The 13,782-nt window shown below is 36.5% G+C and overlaps 1 protein-coding gene across 1 annotated transcript in view; it reads left to right on the forward strand.

Annotated features, from left to right (window-relative positions):
- The window catches only part of rbfox3a (RNA binding fox-1 homolog 3a), a 451,725-nt gene that overhangs the window by 58,088 nt on the left and 379,855 nt on the right, over window positions 1-13,782 (forward strand). The window contains exon 2 of the mRNA XM_016504819.1: window positions 9,518-9,624. The gene's annotated coding sequence lies outside the window, so the exon portion shown is untranslated. The remainder of the gene's footprint in view (window positions 1-9,517; window positions 9,625-13,782) is intronic.

The following is a 13,782-nucleotide window of genomic DNA, read 5'->3' on the forward strand; positions in this document are numbered from 1 at the left end:
ACAATTTGAGTTGAATTACTGAAATGAACTTTTCCACGACATTCTAATTTATTGAGATGCACCTGTAGATTCCAAGCCATTTTTTCTTGGTCTTTAAAGGATTAAACAAATAAGACCCTTTGGAGTCACTGAAAATAATTTCAGACAGTAGCACTGTAGAGCTTCTGCCTCTTAAGTTTGCACATGGTATCCTTCTAATATACAGTGGGTACGGAAAGTATTCAGACCCCCTTAAATTTTTCACTCTTTGTTATATTGCAGCCATTGCATCTTTCCCAAAAAGACTCATGGCTGTATTAGATCAAAAGGGTGCTTCTACTAAATACTGAGCAAAGGGTCTGAATACTTAGGACCATGTGATATTTCAGTTTTTCTTTTTTAATAAATCTGCAAAAATGTCAACGATTCTGTGTTTTTCTGTCAATATGGGGTGCTGTGTGTACATTAATGAGGAAAAAAAATTAACTTAAATGATTTTAGCAAATGGCTGCAATATAACAAAGAGTGAAAAATTGAAGGGGGTCTGAATACTTTCCGTACCCACTGTAGGTACTATCAGTCCTTCGTGTAACTTTCCGAAAAATGGGTCGATCTGATTGTATAAGGTACTTTTGGTCTCCCACACTGCCTTTGAATTGTGTTTTTGACAAATCAGTTGCATTGTGTCAGGTTCACTGTGCGTCGTGTCGAATTCAGGGCTAAATATGTTAGAAACGAGAGCTCTCGCATTCCTGAGAGTCCACTTTATCTCCGTAATTGGCTCAGTAACGGGGAAAAAAAACTGTTTGCATTCTTGATAGAACAGACTGTATTCACACACACATGCAGCTTTAAGCCTGGGAAGAAAGAAGCCTGTAGGCGGTATTCTTTAACCTACCTCGTTACGGCTGTGATCGAGCGGCCCGCGGAGAGGAGACACCTCTTCGTTTTGACCTAATTGAGGCATGTGTTCCTATGCCCCCCTGAGAAACTGACCACCTTGTTTGGGATGTGTTTACTTTACCTGTGGCATTAAATGCTCTTTGTCTTTTGTTTGCGCAACACTTTTTAAGCAAGCTTGTAAAGCAGGTCACACATGCGCGTTGAACATCGCGGTTAACGTAGTAGCACAAACACGCAATCTGTCGGGGAGAAAGCGCAATCCTGTAGCCCTCGTCTGGAGCTTTCCCTCGAGGCCTGCACGCACTGGGCCCGAATGTGCCAGAGAGTGGGCGGCAGCCTTACGAAAACACGTCGTTATTGCTCCCCTCACCTTCAGCCCGCAGCAGAACTGCTGACTTTCTGATGTGTGGTTACACATGACGGCTGATATCATCACGGGCTCATTAGCGCAACATGCTTCATTTGAAATGAGCCAGACGTCGGCAATGAGAACACAGTCATGAGAGAGACACAAACCGAGGGAAGACGCTGCGCACGGTTAGGTGTTTTTTATGACAAAGATTGGAATAAAAGGGCCGATGGTGATGATGAGTAATGCGGTGACTTTCCGAATGTGCAGATGTGACTGCTCGGTAATTATGTTTGACTGAGTTTTTTGCGGATTATAGCTGCCAGCTATGCAAGGACAAAGAGCACTGACTCAGTGGGATTAGAATTACATCATGTAAGGACGTCCACCCAAGTGTAACAAAAACCTCATTAACATCTTACGGAAACACTATTTTAATTAGCTGCATTTTATTCTCTTTAAATCCTTTATACATGCACAAGAGGGTTTCTGGGGACCCTCGGCTTCTACGTGCATTTTTTTTTTCCCACAGTCTAGTCACTGTTGGTGCAGTTTAGCGTGTCCTCTGAGATTTGAGTTTAAACCAAACCAGGAAAACAGGCGAGGAGTTGTTTACCAACTGGAGTTAAGCTATATATAAGAAGCACCTCGGGCCCCTTGACATATTCTTAATTGAATCTTCTCGACTTGTTTAATGAGAAAGAAAGACAGAGTCTATCAGGCTGGGATCCCTATGTAATGCATGGCTAATGTTCTAAAACAATCTAGAGCCTGAAAACCAATGTTTATATGATGAGTAACCCAGCTGCTTGCCACAATGACTGCCATCTAGTGTTGGGAACAGAAAACCGGTTCCATATTCAAATGCGGAAACGAGTGATTTTCATGATGTCATAGTCAGACTCCTTAAACGAATGGCTCTTGTTTGATAGTTCGTTTTGGTAAAACAGAAAGATATAGTGCAACCAGCGCAATTCAGATTCCCAAACAAACACAAAGGGGGTTTTTGCAGCGATGCCATAGAAGAACTATATGTGACCCTGAACCACAAAACCAGTCATAAGGGTCAATTTTCTGAAATTGAGATTTATACATCATCTGAAAGCTGAATAACACGATTTCCATTGATGTATTGTTTGTTAGGACAATATTTTGCCGAGATAGAACTATTTGAAAATATGCAATCTGAGGGTGCAAAAAAACAAAATATTGAGAAAATCCCTTTTAAAGTTGTCCAAATGAAGTTTTTAGCAATGCATATTACTATATTCAAAAAAAAGTTTTGATATATTTATGGTAGGAAATTTACAAAATATCTTCATGGAACATGATCTTTACTTAATATCCTAATAATTTTTGGCATAAAAGAAAAATCGATAATTTTGACCCATACAATGTATTGTTGGCTATTGCTACAAATATACCCCAGTGACTTAAGACTGATTTTGTGGTCCATGGTCCTCTAAAGAACCGGTTTTTACACTATAAAGAACATTTTGTTGAATGGAAAGGTTCCATGGATGTTAAAGGTTCTTCATGAAACCATTGATTTTTAGTGAATCATAAATGGATACAGTAGCATGACCAGTGTAGTTAATTTCCTGGACAAGTGACTAACATGATCTGAATCATTTTGTTAATCAAACAAATACAGCATAAACAGTGTAGTCCAATTGATTTTTGAAAAAACGACCCAAATTGTGTTTGAATTTTGAGTTTTTTTATATATATATATATATATATATTTTTTTTTTTAACTATTTATTATATTTAATTAATATATTTATGCATTTTATTACTTTTTATATTTTTTTATATATTTTACATTTATTTATTGTTGGCGCTAAGAAACATAGTTTCACAATAAATGGGACATCCTATGGAAAGCATACATTGTCACAGCTAACTAAAAGCACTAGTTAACATTTCAAAAGTTGTTGTGCACAAAAATCATCAAAAGCTGACACTGAACAGTCAATCTAGCCTAGTTTAAACGCTAAAATTTCATCTAGGTGTTCAACAAATTAGAAAACTCCTCGTGTTGCAGTAACAATGCAAAAAAAACAAGTGAAATTCAGCCCACCTTACATTTATAGTTACTGACTGTTGTTTTTATCATGTTTTAAGATAATCAGTTTTGTCAGTAATATTTTAAAAGAATGACTGAATGAATAAAATCATGTTACTGCATTTTTTTTATTGCTACCATCTTTAAAAAGAAAAGTCACTGAAGTCTGTGTAAACGCTCAGTTTGTAAAATATGTTTGAAATGTAGACTAGTATGTATTTTCAAAAATATATCATTTTATGACATTTTAATTGTATTTATTTTTCTGAATATTTTTTCCTTAAGTACTAAATGGATAAGAAAAATTGGAAGTATAATAATTAAATTCCTTATGATTCCCATCCCTAGTGCCATCTACTGTACCTGTAAACCATAATTTGTTTTGGGAGGAATATGAACAATTTAATACATATATCAGATCATCAGCCACGTCTATCCTGCTTTAATTCCTTTTGTCTGTACAGATCAGCAGGCTCCATTGATTTGAGACCGTCATTAACTCAATCTCAGCATATCGCTGTTCAGTGCAGATTGGTTTGTAGATGTAGGTTATTTGAGGACAGCGGGACTTCAAGCGCTCCTGGTTTAAGAATCAAAGCACTTTTTAGAAGCTGCGGAATGAATTTTTCACAGTGGTCTCACTTCACTGGATTCCAGCAGCACACTAGTAGGTGGTGCCAGGGATGGTGGTGGGGAGGTGCGTTTGCGATTGAAGGAAGTGGAGAGTGGGTCAAAGTTTGCTGTGGCTGCTGTAGGAGTCACTGGAGAACATGCCAATCTGAGGTGGAGGGCACTGGCACAGAACTGATTGCCCTTCTGAAAAAGAATGAAAAAAAAAAAACCACGAATGTCGAGATATATATATATATATAGAGAGAGAGAGATAAATATATGCGATAATTATATATTGGTTAATTTTTTATTCTCACCAAGGCTGCATTTCTTTGATCAAAAATACAGTAAAAAAGCAAAATTGTTAAAATAACATTACAGAAGAACTGATTTAATTAGTAATATATTTTATATTTTAAAATGTAATTAATTAATGTTAAGGTGAAGCTGACTTTTCAACAACCATAACTCCTGTTTTCAGTGTCACCAGATCCTTCAGAAATCATTCTAATATGCTGATTTGGTGCTCAAGAAACATCTTGTATTATTACCCATTTGAAGTTTTTATTTTTTATTTTTTTATTTTTTTTTTATTTAATTAATTAATTAATTTATTTATTGCTGCTTAATGTTTTGTTGTAAACTAAGTACGATTAAAACATAATAAAAATACTATAATTAAGAAAAAAATATTTTAGAATAAAAATACTTAATATTAAATAATTAAATTGATCAAAAGTGACAGTAAAGACATTATATTTCAAATAAATGAAGTTCTTTTTTAAAGAGGCCTGAAAAAAAAATAGCATGATTTTCACAAAAAAACAAACAAACAAAAAAAAAACAGATAAAACTGTTTTCAACATTGATAATAAAATCCCTTCATTAATAATTGAGTTCCAATAATAAGTAAGCACCAAATCAGCATATTAGATTGATTTAATGATCATGTGACACTGAAGACTGGAGTGATAACTGCTGAGAATTCAGCTTTGCCATCACAGGAATAAATATACATTTAAAAAAGTATTTAAATAGAAAAAGGTTATTTTAAATTGTAATAATATTTCACAATGTCACTGTCTTTACTGTATTTTTAGTCAAGTAAATGCAGCCTTGGTGATAATAAGAGACTTCTGTCACAAACATAAAAAAATAAATAATAATTATTTCAAACTTTTGACTGGTAAAATTAATAATTTAATATTATATAAATAAATTAATTGTATGAACAATTAATAAAAAATGTAATATTTGTATTTCAGACAAACAGGGTAAATAAAATGTATGGTATAAATAGAAACAGAGAGTTCTTCAGCTAAAAATGCATTGGGACCTGCAGCAATGGATGCTACCAGTGTAGACAGTGTCATTGATTACAACGGGAGCAGTTTTGTTTTGACGCGATGTGAAGCGTCGCTCGTGTAGATGCTGTGTCAGGGTGCTGCAGACACGAAGGCTGCTTTGGGAAAAAAATATAAATAAAAATACGTGCCCCCTTCACTAGAAACTAGCTTGCAGCCATCTGCATGGGCACTGATGTCAGGGAGCTGTCACGGAAAATGCAGCAGAGCACAAATAACATACATGTGTATAATCCTCACATCCTTTTCTGGATGAGCTGCTTCTGCCGTGATAGCAGACTTTCAAATGGCAAAATATCAGAGCAAATCAAATCAGTGTTGCTTAGAAAACAAAAGGTTGTTTGGGTTTGTTATAACCTGCGACTATTGACTGGTTAACATAATGACAATTTTCTTCACCAGTTTATTGAATCGTGCTTCGTGAATGGTTGTCTGCTCGCTTGCAAGTTCACACGCATGCTTCCCTTCCTCGTACCTCAGCCGAGAGAGGCTCTATTTTCAGCGGTCTATCATTAGAGTTCTGCTAAGCTGGCATATTGTTCTTTATTATGCTAATATGTGGGTATTGTATCACAAAGTAATTGTACATTGCGTTCTTGTGTGGCAACATCTTTTGTGTGGATGTGTGTGAGTATGTGCAGGCATGTTTAGCCTTCAGGTTGAAACAAGCTCCTGTCTTTAACCAACACCGTTATTTGCAAGATTTTTGAGAGTAATGTCCATCGAAACCAGATGGTACGAGATTGATTAGATATGTTAGGGTATGTGTACTAATTATTATAGTTTGGTGTTAAACGAGTGGCACACCAATGCTTGGAAACACTAAGTGACCAGATCACATGGCAGGTCATGATGGGTCAGGGTTTGGCTGGTTAGCATGGTTTAGTTAGTCTTCTGGTAGTTGCTGCATCATTCTGCAGAAGAAAATGTTGCTTTCCATTGGTAGCCGTTCAACAATAGCCATGTATTCTGATGTATATTCAGATATTTCATTTAATTTAATTTCAAGTACTATATTGCAAATATTTTGTTATATGTTAAAAAGATGTTTTTCATTTTTTGAGGGCTTTTAAAAGTTTGAAATTAACTTTGTTTATTGATATTTTTGTCTGTCTGCTGCTGTTGATGTAAAAGGATAGTCACTAGTGAAGAGTTTAATACTTTGCACATTCTTGTTGTGCCGTAAGCCAATTAACATTTTCAGGACATCATTTTCCTGTGTTTTCATAATGATTAGTCACATGGTATTTTATAGCTCAGGTGATTGGCTCAAAACAATTGTGTACATAACTTGACGCAAACAAGGAGTTGTGCCAAGTCAGCATGTTGTTCTTTATTATGCTAATTTGTGGGTATTCTATCACATAGTAATTGTACAATTGTCCTTGATATTATTATTATATTTAAAAAAATAAAATAGCAAAATTAAATTAGGCTAAAAGCAAATTCTGTACCACCAAATGCTAGTGAACACAGACTTTCCAAACTGAAAACACACACACACACACACACACACACACACACACACAAGAAAACTATTTAAAAAAAATTCACCTAGAAATTGCTAGTAAATTTCACAAATAATTATGGAGAAACAGCAAGTAACATGAAATTTTGAAGTAGAAGACTGAAATAGTATTTTCTATGTTTTATTTACAACTTAGAAAATAAATTTTTAACAGTACATAAAAGACCTTCTGGTGAATAAAAGTGACTTTGATTAAATCCTTATAAATACTGCTGAATAATGTCCAGTCAAAAACTGAAATAGGTCACTGGCCTTTTTTCTTGTGCTTACAGAACTGCGTCATCGAGGACTGTCTGTACAAAATGACAGTTGTGAAGTGGGCCCCTTGAGGACATTGTGTGAATCGTGTCACCTCAGATTCTTTATTGTGCAAAACAATATAAAGGTCAACTATATAAAAGCACAAGCAAATGAACATTTCAGCAATCAACACTTTAGATTGCTTACGTTGCCATAAACCAGATAACACCTAACACCGAGCTGGAAATACTCAGGTGAAAGCCTTTTTCTGCAGGTTTCTCTTTTACTCTGATCCGTACAGTAAGTTTGAGCTCTGCTGAGGTGCCTATCTTTGTGTACACCCTGGAGCTTAGGCGCTTGACAGTTCATTAAAGAATCCTGAGATCGTCTGTCCTTATTTTTGGAAGGCATGTTGGAGGAGAGGGATTGTGCGAGCTGCCAGAAAAGCGACGAGGGACGGACACAGGGAGCTAAAGTGGAGCTTTTCTCAGTGCTGGCATTGTATTTCCAGGGGCTTCAAAGCTGTCTGCCCCAAAGCTGCTGGCTCTTGAAACACTTTGGAGAACAGATACCTCGATCAAGCGATTGAGAAGACAGATTTGCATGGAACGGAAGCTGTTTACAGCTGAGGGCGCTGCTTTTGTCTTTTTGCAGGAAAAAAAAAATGCAGTTAATATGGAATTAATTTAAGCATTTTGCAATCACTGGTCAGATTCGCAAGCTGGTTCTGCGGCATCATCTTGGTTAATTGGAAAGCCAGTCACACGAGTTTGGATTTAAAAACCACAAAATATATTTCAGGTAGTAGGGTGTTGTTAAAAATGGAGGATGTGTGGGACGCTTAACAGGAGAAGTTTTATTCTTCTTGAGCACTGGAAGAGAAAGAACTGGAGTACAGACTGTACAACTGTAGCAATAACCGTCCCAGGAGAATGACTGTTAAAGGTGTGTTAAGGTGAGAGAGAACAGTCTCGGTTAGATGCAGTTCAAATGTAACGCAGACCTGGGGTACAACGAAAGGTGAGAGACTCCGAAAAAGACACAGAACAAATGTTCTGTGCTGAATTCATGCTGGTACAAGGGCAATGAAATTAATAGTTCTGTTTGGGCAAGGTAGAGGGCTGACCCGAGCCTGCCTGCTGCCTCAGGCCGCCACACTGTTTGAAAACCCTCATATTTTTCTCCGTCAGCATCATCGATGACCTCCAGCATGGTGTCCATCCAGGAGTGCTCTCTCTCTCTCTCTCTCTCTTCGCCGCGCAAAGAGAAAGAGAGAGCGAGAGAGGGTGGACTGTGTTTGGTGCAGTGACATGCAGCCATGTGCAAGTCTCTGAAGCAGGGTCCAAGGCAATTCTCAAATACTTTTTGGTTTCCAAATACGTTTTATATATACATTTAAATATGCTGTGGGTTAGGTTTATAAACCAGTTTGTTCAATATATTTTCAAAAATGTATATCTAAGGACTAGCTTTATTGATTTATTAAATAAAATATTAAGTTTAAAAAAAATGGAGATTTTACTTGCATCAAAACCTTTTATCAATATGATGCACTTTTTAAAATGAACATTTTATTCATTATTCATTCAAATTGGCAAGGAATCTAGAGAGAAAAAAAAGTTCCAAAAATAATTTTCTTTCTGTTAATAGACATGTTATAGGAAATGTCTCTTAGTGTTTACCATAGAAATTGAATTATTAACTTTGATATTTGCCATTTGTTTTCCTGCACACTAAGCCACGCCCCCAAATATCATGTGTTGATGATATATATGTCTTACATTAAAATTAATATTAATTAATTTTTAAGCAAGGACACATTCAATTGATCAAAAGTGGCAGTAAGGGATTCATAATGTTGCAAAAGTTTTCTGTTTCAAATAAATGCTGTTTATTTTAAACTTTCTATTCATCAGAGAATCCTGAAAAAAGCATTATAGTTTCCACAGAAATATGAAGCAGAACAACTGCTTTCAACATTGATAATAATATGAAATGTTTCCTGAATGCCAAATCAGCAAATTTGAATGATTTCTGAAAGAACTTGTGATACTGAAAACGATATTTTTGTCTGAGTATCATAGTTCTGGCATCACAGGAATAAATTACATTTTGAAATATATTACAATAGAAAGTTATTTTAAATTCTAAAAATATTTCTTCTTGTGTACGATTATCAGTAAGTGCAGTTACAAAGCAATAATTGGTCTTTAGTCCAGTCTGTGATTTAACCAATGGCTGGATCTTGGGTTGTTCATTGGTAGGTTCTAAAGCTCTATCACCACTCTGACTGCAGTTACAGGAAGAGAAAGCATCACAAAATGCCTCCTGTTTAACATGAGTTCATGTTTTGATTGTGGTTTTAACACAACATCAGTATTTGGCATGCGTCATGGTGCTTTTTGATAGCGGTGCATATCTAGTAATTCTCTGCATCTCACATTTCTTTTTCATCTCTGCATTATTTTCCTCAGAATCCTGTTCAGACAAAAATAAATGCTGCCAGTTGAAGCCTAGTCTCTGATAGCAGTGGAGAACAACCAGTCTACTTCCCGGAAGAATACAAGACTTCTCTGATCTGGTAAGCACAAGCAAGAAAACTCAAGTTAATTTCCATAGTATAGTCTTGAACAGAACTAACTGTTGAGGGAGTGTTGCATAGTATTTTTTTAATGTTATTTATATAATTAATTCTATTTGAGTGTTGTACTTGCCTTTTTCCAGAGGTATTTACCATGTTTATATACCATGCTTCCTCTTTTTTCCCCACTTTTTACACCTTGTAAAAAAACAGTTGCAGCTGAATAGCACACTAAACATCATTGCAAATAAATAACTTAACTGAAAATTCATAGTTAAGAATTTTTCAGATTTTCAGATGCTATAAACATGCCTTTATAGTATAATTTAATTCAAACACACATAAGAAGAGTGTATTTCACAGTTGCATTGGTTGTTTCTCTATAAGCTTTAGGAAACTCTTGGATAGGGACTAACGTTTTGTTATGGGATCTTGCTATCAGGTCTCCAGTGGACAACACTGGGTTTGATGACTGCTTTCATCACATAGCAGAAACACCTTCAGTGTTTAAGAACCTCTTTGAATAATATCAAGAGCCACTTGAATTAGTATAGAGAGTATGTTAGAAACTGGCTGCAATTCCTGTTTTCCTCCCCTCCAATTCTAAATCTGTTCTCATTTTAAGTAAATACGGACTCCAATCTCCACTTGCTCCAGTCACCCTAGGAATGAATGTGCCCAAGGGGACGCTAGTTTCTCATTCAGCCCGAGTATGCGGGGTGGGGGGTGTGGAGAGAAGTGTCTTTAAGTGCACTTGAGCTACTGAACTCACGCAGTGAGAAAATCAAGTGCACGACCAGCTAAAAGCCGCTCGCAGTGAAAAGACCCTCTCGAAATGTTTGTCTGAATCTCATAATTTCCCTGAATACGTGTATTGTAGACTCATTCAAGTAATACAAACCTTTTATTACAAACTGTCATCCTTTGCATGCGTGCTTGACGGAAACAACAGATTGTGGGGGAAGGGTTGGCTACGTGTCTGGAGTAGAACAGAAGATGGTCATTAGCATTCCAAGAGAGTGTTGGCGTCTGGTGGAGCAGAGCCATGCTTCGCTGCCTGGCACGATAGGGCAACGCGGTGGCCATTAAGGCAGAGGGGTTTGGGGGTTAGGGCCCATGGAGGGCACTGCCACCCCCCCGCATGGGTGCAATGAGAGGCCCAGGGCAAGTGGTCTATCAGGGACAGTGGGCTGGAAGGCCAGGACAAATTGGAATAGGGAGGCTCATTTCCCAAACTCAGCATGAGGGACGGCACAGCAACTCCATGAGAGTGAAAAGGGGGAAAAAAATGAAAGACTCCCAAAGGCACTGGCATATGAGTGATGGACTTGCCAAGAGGTCGGTCAGTTGTAGGGGAGGTGTGGGGTAAGATGTGTCAGTGGGTAAAAGTTGTGTTGACCCTTAATTTTGTGCCACATTACTATTTATTGGTTTTGGATCATTATTTGAAAAGTGTGGAAAACCCTTAACAAAAATTAATTTTATATTTTAAACATTTTATATAGTATACCCTTTCTTATGTAACAAAGCAGCAATATTGTGAAATATTTTTACAATTTAAAATAGCTGTTTTCTATTTTAATATATTTTAAAATGTAATTTGTAGTGAATTTTCAGCAGCCATTACTTCAGTCTGCAGTGTCACATGATCTTTTAGAAATCATTCCAATATGCTGATTTGGTGCTCAAGAAGCATTTCTTATTATTATCAATGTTGAAAATGGTTGTGCTGCTTAATAAAACATAATACATTACACAAGGGAGTATTTATTTTTCTACAAATCTTTTGTACTTAGAAATGTCTTTGTAAAATTTGATCAATTTAGGCCCAGATTTACTAACAGCTTGTGCCAGCGCAAACCGTCTTTTGGTGTTAAAATAGTACCGTCAGGATTTACTAAAGACGCACAGTGAAGAATTAGTGCTGAAAAGGCATGGACACAATTATTTTTTGCGCCTGACCTTATTGAATATGCATTTGTAGGAGTTTCCCTTTCAGATGGAAAATTTCTTAGAGGAGAGTATTACAATAAATAATGTAACGCGATGTACTAACGTTTGCGCTCGTGAAATTACTGGTATTTGCACCATTATTTACACCCAAAAACTTTAAGCTCTTCTTATTTGCGACTATGCTAATTTGCGCTGCGCTTGGTATATTGCATTGGTCAAAATGTAAATGAGATGTTGGGTCTGTGTTTTTTAATCTGCGTGTTGTCAGTAAATTGCCCGCAGAAATTTCTACGCCCATTTGCGCTGTTTTGGAATTGCACTCTCTCGTTAATTTGCCCTGTTTAGTAAATCTGGCCCTTAATCCTTATCCTTGTCCTTATGAATAAAAGTATATACATTTTTTAAAAATCTTACTATCAGTTCTTTATAGTCAGTTCTTTTTAATGGAATGGTACATTAATTATTTTTTACTCATTTTTTTATTTTTCATCAACGATCTGACAGTGTCATAACAGCTTAGTCCATATCTGAGACAAGGTTTTTTTTTTTAAATAGTCATTATTCAGTGGCTCTGTTATATACACTTTTTTCTCATATCTTTTGATAGCAGATATCTTGAAATATAATTAGAACATTTTTACTTACATCTAATTTCTCCTTGCCTAGAGGCCAAAAAGGTGGCACATCACATAAATATTGCTCTGTCCCCTAACCACACGATAACACTGAGAGCAAAAAAATTATAGCAAAAAAAATAAAATAAAAAATGCACACTAACAGCCAATCAGAAAACATTTGATGTCTAATATACAGTTATATGGAACAAAATATAGAACCAAGGAAATTCCACTATGCGCAGCGACCGTCAAAATATCCTTTAACTTGTCGCTTGTCGTGTATGACTCATATTTTATCCTAACCATGTCTCATTCACAGCTGGTTGGGACAAAACTGAGATTAACATGAAAGAGAGCTTGTGTGGCATTGTGTGTGGTTAGGGCAAGCTGTTAGTCATTGAGTCTATTAGTAGGCCGAATTGCAGCTCGGTTTTTCTCTCTCAGTCCATACATGTATCACATGAGTCATATGCCAGCTTACAAATGATTTAGGGAAAGAGTTTTAGTTAAGTGTGTATTTCTCATACATCCTCGCCAAGCGACGACACATGCCCCCCATGCATCAACGCAAGAGTTTCAGTGAATGACATTTATTCATCTTTCTCAGACCTGTCAGCCTGTTTCTAAAGGCTGTTAAAGTGAAATCCATCAGAACCGCTGCAGTTCAGCGAGCTCAAAGCCATTCTGGACGAGGTAGCCATGAGAATGTGGCATTTAATTTGGTCTCAAAACAGCATCGACCAATCAGACTAGAGGCTTGATTGCTACATATTGTCTCCCTGTTTGTTGAAAAGGGTAATAAAATAAACATATTGGGTGAAATGCCCATGAGTGATGTTTTATATATTTATTTATTTATTGGCATTGAGTTCATAAAATCCAGCGTGTGACAACTTTATTAACCTAGCGGAGATTTATTTTGAAAACTGTACTTTTTTTTTTACTTAAATACTTTATATTTTTTCATTTTTGTTGGCGAAGGACAAGCGTGCTATCACTCTTTTGTCAGAGGATTATTTTTCTGCATGAGACTTTTGATAAGTGGATGGATGGGTGTAAATCTCAGCTCTGTTGTTGGGGGGAGTATGACCTGTCATTCACTACATAGATTACATACCTGTGCCGGCGGAGATTGAACTCAACTTGTTCTTGAGAATTTTTATCCTTCCTGCCTCAGCCGATTGTCTCCTTGTAAATTGCCTCTCTTTGATTGCTAGCCCACAAAGTGAGTTTGCTGTGTTTTGCCTGTTATCATTTGTTTGCTGAATATGCCATCTAGTGCATGAAAACACTGACACAACTCATGAAAAGATATGTTTGTTCACTCACTAGATCTTTCGGTATTTTCTCTGTCGCTCCTTGAGGGTCCTTCAGGGCATGCTGCTCCAGAAATGTGCGCCTCTTCAAAACACTTTGCTACAAAGTCATCAAGTCTGTCATCAAGCTTGTGTTTGCTACCTGTGGAAAGTTGATGTAGTGTTTGTTTGCTTACATTCTTGTTCTCTTACACCGATTCCAAATACACAGGTTTAGTTTTATTTAAAGGGGTCATATGATGCGATTTCAAGTTTTCCTTTCTCTTTGGAGT

Source organism: Sinocyclocheilus anshuiensis, unplaced genomic scaffold (genome assembly GCF_001515605.1).
Source record: "Sinocyclocheilus anshuiensis isolate Anshui unplaced genomic scaffold, SAMN03320099.WGS_v1.1 scaffold190, whole genome shotgun sequence".
NCBI lineage: Eukaryota > Metazoa > Chordata > Actinopteri > Cypriniformes > Cyprinidae > Sinocyclocheilus > Sinocyclocheilus anshuiensis.